Source organism: Callithrix jacchus, chromosome 12, assembly GCF_049354715.1.
Source record: "Callithrix jacchus isolate 240 chromosome 12, calJac240_pri, whole genome shotgun sequence".
NCBI lineage: Eukaryota > Metazoa > Chordata > Mammalia > Primates > Cebidae > Callithrix > Callithrix jacchus.
In genome coordinates this window covers 78,170,692-78,183,485 of record NC_133513.1, presented here as the reverse complement: position 1 = coordinate 78,183,485, position 12,794 = coordinate 78,170,692, and the positions used below count along the sequence as shown (strand labels likewise).

Genomic DNA, 12,794 nt, shown 5'->3' with positions numbered 1-12,794 from the left:
AAAGATCTCCATAATTAAAATAATATAATAAAAAAGAAAATACTGTGCAGTGGCTTATGCCTGTAATCCCAGCACTTTGGGAGGTGGAGGCAGGCGGATCACCTGAGGTCAGGAGTTCGAAACCAGCCTGGGCAATGTGGCAAAACCCCATCTATACTACAAATGCAAAAAATTAGCTGGGCATGGTGGCACATGCCTGTGGTCTCAGCTACTTGGGAGGCTGAGGCAGGAGGATCACTTGAGCCCAAGAGGCGAAGATTGCAGTGAGCCAAGATAATGCCACTGTACTTCAACCTGGGTAATAGAGCAAACCTTTGCCTCAAAAAAAAAAAAATACTTAGATCACTTACAAAACTCATCTAGTTATTAGAAGCAGTAACATTGCTATAATTAAACATCTGGACTTTGAAATTAGATGTCCTAAATTTTAATCCTGTTACAAAACAGTCATTTTAGTGCCCTTTGGCAAGTTGCTGAATACTTTGAGGATGATAAGGATAGATATACAGTAATGTTTGAAGTTATTTTCATAAAAAATATTGATATTAAAAACTACTAAAAGTGATAAATTATAGAGGAAAGGGTAAATATGGGATAGACAAGGGTTATGAGTGAAAAATCATACTTTATTTCTTAAACTGTTTAAACCATTTTAGTTTTTCAATAATATAAATTTATTTATATCTTAAAACTAAGAAATGGAGTGAATTGGAAAATACAATTTTTTAGATGAATACTGTACTATTATATTACTAAAAGTATCTTAAATTTCTTTCCACAGTAAATCTGTAATCATTTTTGTGTTTGTGTCATTACACTCTCACCTATGATTTAAACTTATTTTCCTTTCTTATGTATCATTACAATGAATTTGTATCACTGGATGTACTAACTATAGAAAGAGATGAGAAGGAACTGCAAAAAAGGAATTGATATGCCAGTTTCTGTTTTTATAATAATCACTTTATAAATAAAGTAAATTTATTTCTTCTAATTTAACAAAATGACTGACTCTGGTAATTTATAGCTCGTATATAGAAAGATTTAGAGCCACAGTGAATAGAATGTGGTGGAAGATTATAAGTATTGTTGAATCACGATTTAGATAATTCTCTTTGGACTAATTTTGGATCAAATATATGCATATGTCAATGTTTACACCAATGGTATGTCACACTAAAATGAAGAAAACAATTTTTATGCTTTTATTTTTCCAATTTCTTGACTGATTAATGAATGCCTGGGATAGAGGTAGAACTCAAGGGCTGACTTCCTAAAAGGCGTCATGAAATAACATGTCTGACCACAGTTAAAGTAAAAATGGTATCTTGTATTTTCCAATGTTAGAAGATAAGAAAATGTTGATATTTTGTAGTTTGTATGATAGATTGTTAGAGCTTATCATTTACTGTCTTATTGTTTAGATTGACTAAAGAATCAGGGAAAATTGAAAAATACCATGGATATAAATGACTCAGAAGGTTGCATGGGGAATTTGTCCTGATATTCTGAATTTATTTTTTTGTTACTGCATTGCTAATACTTTGCTATCATAGAATGATGTGTTTATCCTTTGAGATGGATTTCTGACAGGCTTTTGTTACCACCCTATTAGTACAAATTTTACTACCTAAAAGTAGTGCTTTGTAATCAGTTTCAGCTGAAGACAGTTGCATTAGTGGTGCCTTTTTACAGGTTTTGAAGTAAGTATAAGTAGAAACAGTGTGGAAATTATACCACAGGAACCAATTCTCTTGGCAATATTTCAGAGCACTGTGGGATTTCTGGGAGAGAAGCAGTACTAATACATTAGACTCTCTTGACACATTCCAGATCTTTTATTTTAAAGCAGACATAAATTTCTACTAACTTACTTTTTTAGGTCACACAAGTTAGCTGCTACAATTCTTAATTCCATCAATTACATAATAACTGTATTCATTTCATTCTAATACTAATATATTCTCAATATTAATTTTGTTAGTTCTAATATGTTAAAATCATTAAGAATATGTCACTATATACAAAAATTAGAATATATTAAGTCTTAAGAAGCAGAAGGTGTGGTTAGCATACTTAAGACCCAGTGGCAAAGAGCAGGAAAGAGAGGTGACTAATAAGAGAGTAGGTTCAATTCAGCAGGCAAATAAGTTATAGATCTGGAATTTTCTACAATTATATGTTATATGTTTTATTTTAGATTTACAGATGTCAACTTGTTTTCTCATGCATTTAAAAAATGTACAAAGGATAACCTTGGCCAAGATCTGTTTCTTGTTACCACCAAACTGGCTTTTTCTTTGAAAATGCTCTGAGATAGAAGGAGACACAACAGGGGCTGCCAAGCTACAAATGAAATTTCCCTTGTTCAGTTCTACTTATTTAAGTGTAAAACAATTTTTATTCTTCCATGAAGCACATTCACACAAAGAGAGAAGCATTATAAAATAAGCTTTGCAATACTTGTTTTTCCCCATTAAATCTGTGCAATCTGATTTTTCTAAAACCTGAGGCAGAATGCTTGCAGTGATGATGGCTAAAGTAGTTGGTGCTGCCTCAAGTAGAAGCTCAGTTAGTTCTCCATACTTCAATCAGTCCATTCCAGTTGCCTGGAAACGTGACTTGCTTCCCCAACAGTGAACTTTAAAGCACCAAAGATTCCTGCATATGTCCCTGCAGTTGTGTCACATCACAAGATGAACTATTTCTTTACAAATAAATCAAACCAAAATTGAACAGGATGAGTAAGCAAAGTTGCAGAGTTCTAATAATAGTTCAAAGGCATTTTCATTTTTCTGATTCTATTCAATATATCTTATATCCTACCATTAGAAAAAAAAGTGTTTCAAAAATTCTTGTCTATCAAATGCCATTTAAAATCACATGGCCTAACTTCATAAAATTAACAAGTATTTAAACATTCCAATTAAACATGTTGCCTTAACACAATGCTCAGTGGTTTTGAACATAAAAAGTGTTCTCTTGTGGAAATTTTATTTGCATATGTATACATATGTTTATATATATCTTATGGTGAAACCTCTGAGAAACATTTTTTTAATATCAAGAACAAGATAAAGATATACATTATTACCAGTTTTGTTTAGTGTGGTACGAGATGTCCCAACTACTGTAGTGAAAAAGAAATAACATTTAGAAATAGTAGTTTATACATGATATGATTTTAATTTCTTTTAGGATTTTATACAGACATATATATTATTAAAATTAAGAGTTTAGCAAAATCAGCATTATTCAGAACATTTTTCTTTATTAACGGAACTGTTCTATATCTCTACACAACTCAATATAATAGCTATTTGTTGCACTTGCTAACTAAAGTAAAATTATCTAATTTAACTTGAATGTTAGTATTCAGTAGCAGTAGCCACATTACAATAGCTGCTAGTGGTGACTGTATTGGATACTATAGAACTGGATATTTTACTATAAATGAATACTGAAAAAGCCATATCATTTAATGTGTTCTACCATATTAACAGTCTAAAGAAGAAAAATAACATTATCATGTCAACTGATACAGTGAAAACGTGACATGTGTAACATCCATCCATAATAAAAATTCTCAGCAAACTGACAATATAAGAGAAATTTCTTTTTTTTTTTTTTTAATTTTTTATTGGATTATAGGTTTGGGGTACATGAGCAGAGCATGCAAGACAGTTGCGTAGGTACACACATGGCAGTGTGCTTTGCTTTTCTTCTCCCCTTCACCCACATTTGGCATTTCTCCCCAGGCTATCCCTCCCCACCTCCCCCTCCCACTGGCCCTCCCCTTTTCCCCCCAATAGACCCCAGTGTTTAGTACTCCCCTTTCTGTGTCCATGTGTTCTCATTTTTCATCACCCACCTATGAGTGAGAATATGCGGTGTTTCATTTTCTGTTCTTGTGTCAGTTTGCTGAGGATGATGTTCTCCAGATTCATCCATGTCCCTACAAACGACACAAACTCATCATTTCTGATTGCTGCATAATATTCCATGGTGTATATGTGCCACATTTTTCCAATCCAGTCTATTATCAATGGGCATTTGGGTTGATTCCAGGTCTTTGCTATTGTAAACAGTGCTGCAATGAACATTCGTGTACATGTGTCCTTATAGTAGAACGATTTATAGTCTTTTGGATATATACCCAGTAATGGGATTGCTGGGTCAAATGGAATTTCTATTTCTAAGGCCTTGAGGAATCACCACACTGTCTTCCACAATGGTTGAACTAATTTACACTCCCACCAACAGTGTAAAAGTGTTCCTTTTTCTCCACATCCTCTCCAGCATCTGTTGTCTCCAGATTTTTTAATGATCGCTTCTAACTAGCGTGAGATGGTATCTCAATGTGGTTTTGCTTTGCATCTCTCTGATGACCAGTGACGATGAGCATTTTTTCATATGATTGGTGGCCTCATATATGTCTTCTTTCATAAAGTGTCTGTTCATATCCTTTGCCCACTTTTGAATGGGCTTGTTTGTTTTTTTCCTGTAAATCTGTTTGAGTTCTTTGTAAATTCTGGATATCAGCCCTTTGTCAGATGGGTAAACTGCAAAAATTTTTTCCCATTCTGTTGGTTGCCAATCCACTCTAGTGACTGTTTCTTTTGCCGTGCAGAAGCTGTGGAGTTTCATTAGGTCCCATTTGTCTATTTTGGCTTTTGTTGCCAATGCTTTTGGTGTTTTGTTCATGAAGTCCTTGCCTACTCCTATGTCCTGGATAGTTTTGCCTAGATTTCCTTCTAGGGTTTTTATGGTGCCAGGTCTTATGTTTAAGTCTTTAATCCATCTGGAGTTAATTTTAGTGTAAGGTGTCAGGAAGGGGTCCAGTTTCTGCTTTCTGCACATGGCTAGCCACTTTTCCCAACACCATTTGTTAAACATGGAATCCTTTCCCCATTGCTTGTTTTTGTCAGGTTTATCAAAGTTTGTATAGTTGTATGTATGTTGTGTTGCCTCCAGTGCCTCTGTTTTGTTCCATTGGTCTATATCTCTGTTTTGGTACCAGTACCATGCTGTTTTGATTACTGTAGCCTTGTAGTATAGTTTGAAATCCAGTAGTGTGATGCCCCCCGCTGTGTTCTTTTTGCTTAGAATAGACTTGGCTATGCGGGCTCTCTTTTGGTTCCATATGAAGTTCATGGTGGTTTTTTCCAGTTCTGTGAAGAAAGTCAATGGTAGCTTGATGGGGATAGCGTTGATTCTGTAAATTACTTTGGGCAGTATAGCCATTTTCATGATATTAATTCTTCCTAACCATGAACATGGAATGTTTCTCCATCTGTTTATGTCCTCTCTGATTTCGTTGAGCAGTGGTTTGTAGTTCTCCTTGAAGAGGTCTCTTACGTTCCTTGTGAATTGTGTTCCAAGGTATTTTATTCTTTTTGTAGCAATTGCGAATGGCAGTTCGCTCTTGATTTGGCTTTCTTTAAGTCTGTTATTGGTGTAGACAAATGCTTGTGATTTTTGCACATTGATTTTATATCCTGAGACTTTGCTGAAGTTGCATATCAGTTTCAGGAGTTTTTGGGCTGAGGCGATGGGGTCTTCTAGGTATACTATCATGTCGTCTGCAAATAAAGACAATTTGGCTTCCACCTTTCCTATTTGAATACCCGTTATTTCTTTTTCTTGCCTGATTGCTGTGGCTAGAACTTCCAGTACTATATTGAATAGGAGTGGTGAAAGAGGGCATCCTTGTCTAGTGCCAGATTTTAAAGGGCATGCTTCCAGTTTTTGCCCATTCAGTATGATATTGGCTGTTGGTTTGTCATAAATAGCTTTTATTACTTTGAGATACGTTCCATCGATACCGAGTTTATTGAGGGTTTTTAGCATAAAGGGCTGTTGAGTTTTGTCAAATGCCTTCTCTGTGTCAATTGAGATAATCATGTGGTTTTTGTTTTTGGTTCTGTTTATGTGGTGAATTACGTTGATAGACTTGCGTATGTTGAACCAGCCTTGCATTTCCGGGATGAATCCTACTTGATCATGATGAATAAGTTTTTTGATTTGCTGTTGCAATCGGCTTGCCAATATTTTATTGAAGATTTTTGCATCTATGTTCATCATGGATATTGGCCTGAAGTTTTCTTTGCTTGTTGGGTCTCTGCCGGGTTTTGGTATCAGGATGATGTTGGTCTCATAAAATGATTTGGGAAGGATTCCCTTTTTTTGGATTGTTTGAAATAGTTTTAGAAGGAACGGTACCAGCTCCTCCTTGTGTGTCTGGTAGAATTCGGCTGTGAACCCGTCTGGACCTGGGCTTTCTTTGTGTGGTAGGCTCTTAATTGCTGCCTCAACTTCAGTCCTTGTTATTGGTCTATTCATAGTTTCAGGTTCCTCCTGGTTTAGGCTTGGGAGGACACAGGAGTCCAGGAATTTATCCATTTCTTCCAGGTTTACTAGTTTATGCGCATAGAGTTGTTTGTAACATTCTCTGATGATGGTTTGAATTTCTGTGGAATCTGTGGTGATTTCCCCTTTATCATTTTTTATTGCATCTATTTGGTTGTTCTCTCTTTTCTTTTTAATCAATCTGGCTAGTGGTCTGTCTATTTTGTTGATCTTTTCAAAAAACCAGCTCTTGGATTTATTGATTTTTTGAAGGGTTTTTCTTATCTCAATCTCCTTCAGCTCAGCTCTGATCTTAGTTATTTCTTGTCTTCTGCTGGGTTTTGAGTTTTTTTGATCTTTCTCTTCTAGCTCTTTCAATTTTGATGATAGGGTGTCAATTTTGGATCTCTCCATTCTCCTCATATGGGCACTTATTGCTATATAGTTTCCTCTAGAGACTGCTTTAAATGTGTCCCAGAGGTTCTGGCATGTTGTGTCTTCATTCTCATTGGTTTCGAAGAACTTCTTTATTTCTGCATTCATTTCGTTGTTTACCCAGTCATCATTCAAGAGCCAGTTGTTCAGTTTCCATGAAGCTGTGCGGTTCTGGGTTGGTTTCTGAATTCTGAGTTCTAACTTGATTGCACTATGGTCTGAGAGGCTGTTTGTTAAAATTTCAGTTGTTTTGCATTTGTTGAGCAGTGCTTTACTTCCAATTATGTGGTCAATTTTAGAGTAGGTGTGATGTGGTGCTGAGAAGAATGTGTATTCTGTGGATTTGAGGTGGAGAGTTCTGTAAATGTCTATCAGGTTTGCTTGCTCCAGGTCTGAGTTCAAGCCCTGGATATCCTTGTTGATTTTCTGTCTGGTTGATCTGTCTAGTATTGACAGTGGAGTGTTAAAGTCTCCCACTATTATTGTGTGGGAGTCTAAGTCCTTTTGTAAGTCATTAAGAACTTGCCTTATTTATCTGGGTGCTCCTGCATTGGGTCCATATATGTTTAGGATCGTTAGCTCTTCTTGTTGTATTGATCCTTTTACCATTATGTAATGGCCTTCTTTGTCTCTTTTGATCTTTGTTGCTTTAAAGTCTATTTTATCAGAGATGAGAATTCCAACTCATGCTTTTTTTTTGCTTTCCATTAGCTTGGTAAATCTTCCTCCATCCCTTTATCTTGAGCCTTTGTGTATCCTTGCATGTGAGATGGGTTTCCTGGATACAGCACACTGATGGGTTTTGGATTTTTATCCAATTTGCCAGTCTGTGTCTTTTGATTGGTGCATTTAGTCCATTTACATTTAGGGTTAATATTGTTATGTGTAAATTTGATACTGCCATTTTGATGCTAAGTGGCTGTTTTGCCTGTTAGTTGTTGTAGATTCTTCATTATGTTGAAGCTCTTTAGCATTCAGTGTGATTTTGGAATGGCTGGTACTGGTTGATCCTTTCTATGTGTAGTGCCTCTTTTAGGAGCTCTTGTAAAGCAGGCCTGGTGGTGACAAAATCTCTGAGTACTTGCTTGTTCGCAAAGGATTTTATTTTTCCTTCACTTCTGAAGCTCAGTTTGGCTGGATATGAAATTCTGGGTTGAAAGTTCTTTTCTTTAAGAATGTTGAATATTGGCCCCCACTCTCTTCTGGCTTGTAGTGTTTCTGCCGAGAGATCTGCTGTGAGTCTGATGGGCTTCCCTTTGTGGGTGGCCCGACCTTTCTCTCTGGCTGCTCTTAGTATTCTCTCCTTTATTTCAACCCTGTTGAATCTGACGATTATGTGCCTTGGTGTTGCTCTTCTTGTGGAATATCTTTGTGGTGTTCTCTGTATTTCCTGCAATTGAGTGTTGACCTGTCTTGCTAGGTGGGGGAAATTTTCCTGGATGATGTCCTGAAGAGTATTTTCCAGCTTGGATTCATTCTCTTCGTTCCCGTCTGGTACACCTATCAAACGTAGGTTAGGTCTTTTCACATAGTCCCACATTTCTTGGAGACTTTGTTCATTCCTTTTTGCCCTTTTTTCTCTGATCTTAGTTTCTCGTTTTATTTCATTGAGTTGGTCTTCGACTTCAGATATTCTTTCTTCTGCTTGGTCAATTCGGCTATTGAAACTTGTGTTTGCTTCGCAAAGTTCTCGTATTGTGTTTTTCAGCTCCTTTAATTCATTCATATTCCTCTCTAAGTTATCCATTCTTGTTATCATTTCCTCAAATCTTTTTTCAAATCTTTTATCAAGGTTCTTAGTTTCTTTGCATTGATTTAATACATGATCTTTTAGCTCACAAAAGTTTCTCATTATCCATCTTCTGAAGTCTAATTCCGTCATTTCGTCACAGTCATTCTCCGTCCAGCTTTGTTCCCTTGCTGGTGAGGAGTTTTGGTCCTTTCTAGGAGGTGAGGTGTTCTGGTTTCGGGTGGTTTCCTCCTTTTTGCGCTGGTTTCTTCCCATCTTTGTGGATTTTTCCGCTGGTCGTCTGCGTAGTTGCTGACTTTTCGATTGGGTCTCTGAGTGGACACCCAGAATGTTGATGATGAAGTATTTCTGTTACTTGGTTTTCCTTCTACCGGTCTAGCCTTTTTGCTGTACGACTGCTGAGGTCCACTCCAGACCCTGCTTGTCTGGGGTGCACCTCTAGCAGCTGTGGCACAGCGAGGGATGCTCCCAGTTTCTTTTTCTGCTATCTTTGTCCCTGGATGATGCCTGCCTAATGTCAGTCTTTTGGATATAGAGGGGTCAGGGAGCTGCTTGAGGAGACAGTTTGTACTTTATAGGGGCTTAATTGCTGAGCTGTGCACTCTGTTGTTCATTCAGGGCTGTTAGGCTGCTATGTTTGATTCTGCTGCAACAGAGCTCATTAAAATACCCCCTTTTTTTTCCTCAAATGCTCTGTGTTGAGGGGTTTGGGCTTTATTTTTGGATGTCCGATGAGGTGTCCTTTCCAGCTAGAAGGCAGACTAGCCACTGTTTGGCTGCCGAGGATCTGCCCTGCCGTTGTGTGGTTCGCCCTGTTCCTGCAGGCTCTGCTGTGGTCTCCGCCACGACCTGCGGCAGATTCTCTTCATTGTAGTGTGTTGCCTCAGCAACGGCAGGCTGCGTCAGCAGTGGGCATATATCTTAGTAGGGACGGGTTGCCTCGGCAACGGCTGGCTGCGTCAGTGGTGGGCGTGTATCTCAGTGTGGGCGGGTTGCCTCGGCAATGGCTGGCTGCGTCAGCAGTGGGCGTGTATCTCAGTTGGGGCGGGTTGCCTCGGTAGTGGTGGACGCCCCTCCCCCACAGAGCATCTCGGACCGTCTGCTCGGGATAGTTTGAAATCGCGGTTTTGTTCGTCCGACAGGGTATCCCAAACGATCTGTTCTTGCAATCCCCTGGGCTGGCCTACTGTCCAAGTCTCGTTCAGTCTTGAGTCCAGCCCTCTCAAGTCTCAGGTTGCTGGTTCAACAGGGCACCCGGACAAGCACGCCCTGTGGGGATTGCTAGGTAGGGCCGGCTGCCTCCGCCCCAGCTGCCGGCTTTGCCAGGCAGACCTACTGCCTGGCGTCCCGTGTCTTTTTTATACTTGGGAGTTTCCCCGTCCTGTGGGCAACAAAGATCAGTCTGGAAATGCAGCTCTGACTCACCGTTTGCGGATTCAACGTGAGCTCCAATCCTGGGTTGTTCTCTATAAGAGAAATTTCTAACCCTGATACATGGTGTCTACAACATACTTACAGTTAAACTTGTTAATGGTGCAAAACACGGCAATCAATAAATGAAAGTAACCAACAATAAAAGGAAAGTTTTTCAACAAATTGGTGTTGGAACCATTGGTAATCCATGGACCAAAACAGAAGAACCTTGATCTAGACTATAAAAACTAAATGAAAATTGATAACATTTAAAAATAAAGCATAAAACTATAAAACGTTCAAGAGAAATTTATTACTTGGGATTAGATAGAAAGAGTTCCTAGAGATGATAACACCCACACAATCCATAAGGAAAAAATTGTAAATTGGGCTTTTTCAAATTTAGAAACTTTTATTCTATGAAAAAAACTGTTCAGAGAATGGAAAGACAAATTACTAACAAGGATAATTATTTGTAAAGTGCATGTCTGGTAAGGGGCTTTTGTTGACCCTATCCTGTATTGTTCCTATATGAAAAACACCTAAAAATCAACAAAAAACTCTGAAGTACCCATTTAAAAAAAATGGATGAAGGACTTGAACACAAAGCAAAGAAGATATACAAATAGCAAATATACACATGAAGAGATGTTCTAATTAGTCATTGGAAAATCACATGTTGAAACCCTGAGATGCTACTGAATACTTAATAGAATGGCTAAATCTGAAAACAAAAGTTGACAATATCAAATGCTAGTGAGGATGTAGAGCAACCAGTATTCTCATACATTGCTCTTGAGAATGCAAAATGGTAAAGCCATTCTGGAAAACAATTTGGCAGTTTCATACAAAGTTGAATAAACATTTACCATATGATATAGCAATTACTCTTTGTGATATTTATCATAGAAAAATGAAAATATAGCTCACACAAAAAACTGCATTACTGTTTGTAGTATCTCTATTCATAATTGTCAAAGATTAGAAATAAACAAATTATGTTATATTCATTCAATGAAATATTAGTTAGCAATAAAAATCCATAAACTATTGAACCTTGCAACAACTTGGATGAATCTTACAGGCCTAATGCTGAGTAAAAAAAAAAAAGACTGGAGAGGGGGACTCAAGATGGAGTGGTGAGAACAACCCAGGATTGAAGCTCTCGGTGAATGTGTGGAGGGTGAGTCAGGGCCACATTTCCAGATGGATCTTTGTAGCCCACAGAACGAAGAAATTCCCAGGTATAAAAGAGATGCGGGACTCCAGGCAGAGGTTTTGGCTGGTGCAGCCGGCAGCTAGTGCTGCCGGCAGCCTGCACTGTAGCACAGCGGCACTCCCCAGCACTCCACACAAAGCACACTGGTCCAGGTGCCATGTTGAACTGGCAATCTGAGACTTGAGAGGGCAGATTGGCATCTCTATCTGACTGAATGGGACTTGGACAGTGAGCCAGGCCAGGAGATTCCAGGGAAGCGGCATTTGGGGTAGCGCAGTGGGACAAACAAAATGGCGATTCCAAATGCTCCGGGTGGAGAGTTTCACTGCGGGCACAGCTGAACCCAGGACGGTGCAGCTCAGTGGGGGAGGGGCGTCCACCATTACTGAGGCAATCTGCCCCTACTGAGGTACACGCCCATTGCTGACGCAGCCTGCCATTGCCGAGGCAATCTGCCACAACAGAGAGACTCCACCACAGGGCGTAGCCCGTGGCAGCAGGGTGGAGACTGCAGCAGCAGGGCAGAGCCTGCAGCAACAGGGCGAACCTCACACCAGCAGGGCGGAGCCTCGACAGGCAAATAGTGACTAGACTGCCTCCTAGCTGGGCAGGACAGCGCAACAGGCACTCACAAAGAAAGCCTTAATCCCCAGAGACAGAGCATCTGAGAAAAAAAGTTTTTTTTTAATGAGTTCTGCTGCAGCAGAATTAAATGTAGCAGCCTAACAGCCCTGAATGAACAACAGAACTCACAGCTCAGCACTTGAGCTCCTATAAAGTGCAGACTGTCTCCTCAAGCAGCTCCCTGACCCCTCTATATCCAAAAGACTGACATTTGGCAGGCATCATTCTGGGACAAAGATAGCAGAAAAAGAAACTGGTGGCATCCCTCACTGTTCCGCAGCTGCTACAGGTGCACCCCAGACAAGCGGGGCCTGGAGTGGACCTCAGCAGTCGTACAGTGGAGGGTCTAGACTGGTAGAAGGAAAGCCAAGTAACAGAAATACTTCATCATCAACAATCTGGGCATCCACTCAGAGACCCAATCAAAAAGTCAGCAACTACTCAGATGACAGGTGGATAAATCCACAAAGATGGGAAGAAACCAGTGCAAAAAGGACGAAAACACCCGAAACCAGAACATCTCGCCTCCTAGAAAGGACCAAAACTCCTCACCAGCAATGGAACAAAGCTGGATGGAGAATGACTGTGACGAAATGATGGAATTAGACTTCAGAAGGTGGATAATGAGAAACTTTTGTGAGCTAAAAGAACATGTATTAAATCAATGCAAAGAAACTAAGAACCTTGAAAAAAGATTTGAAAAAAGATTCAAGGAAATGATAACAAGAATGGATACCTTAGAGAGGAATATGAATGAATTAAAGGAGCTGAAAAACACAATATGAGAACTTCGTGAAGTATGCACAAGTTTCAACAGCCAATTGACCAAGCAAAAGAAAGAATATCAGAAGTCAAAAGTCAACTCAATAAAATAAAACGAGAAACCAAGATCAGAGAAAAAAAGTAAAAAGGAATGAACGAAGTCTCCAAGAAATGTGGGACTATGTGAAGAGACCTAACCTACGTTTGATAGGTGTACCAGAGTGTGACGAAGAGAATGAATCC

At 39.1% G+C, this 12,794-nt stretch overlaps 1 protein-coding gene across 4 annotated transcripts in view; it reads left to right on the top strand.

Annotated features, from left to right (window-relative positions):
• Nucleotides 1-12,794, top strand: part of PRKG1 (protein kinase cGMP-dependent 1) — a 1,319,131-nt gene that overhangs the window by 1,040,085 nt on the left and 266,252 nt on the right. The window lies entirely within an intron of this gene.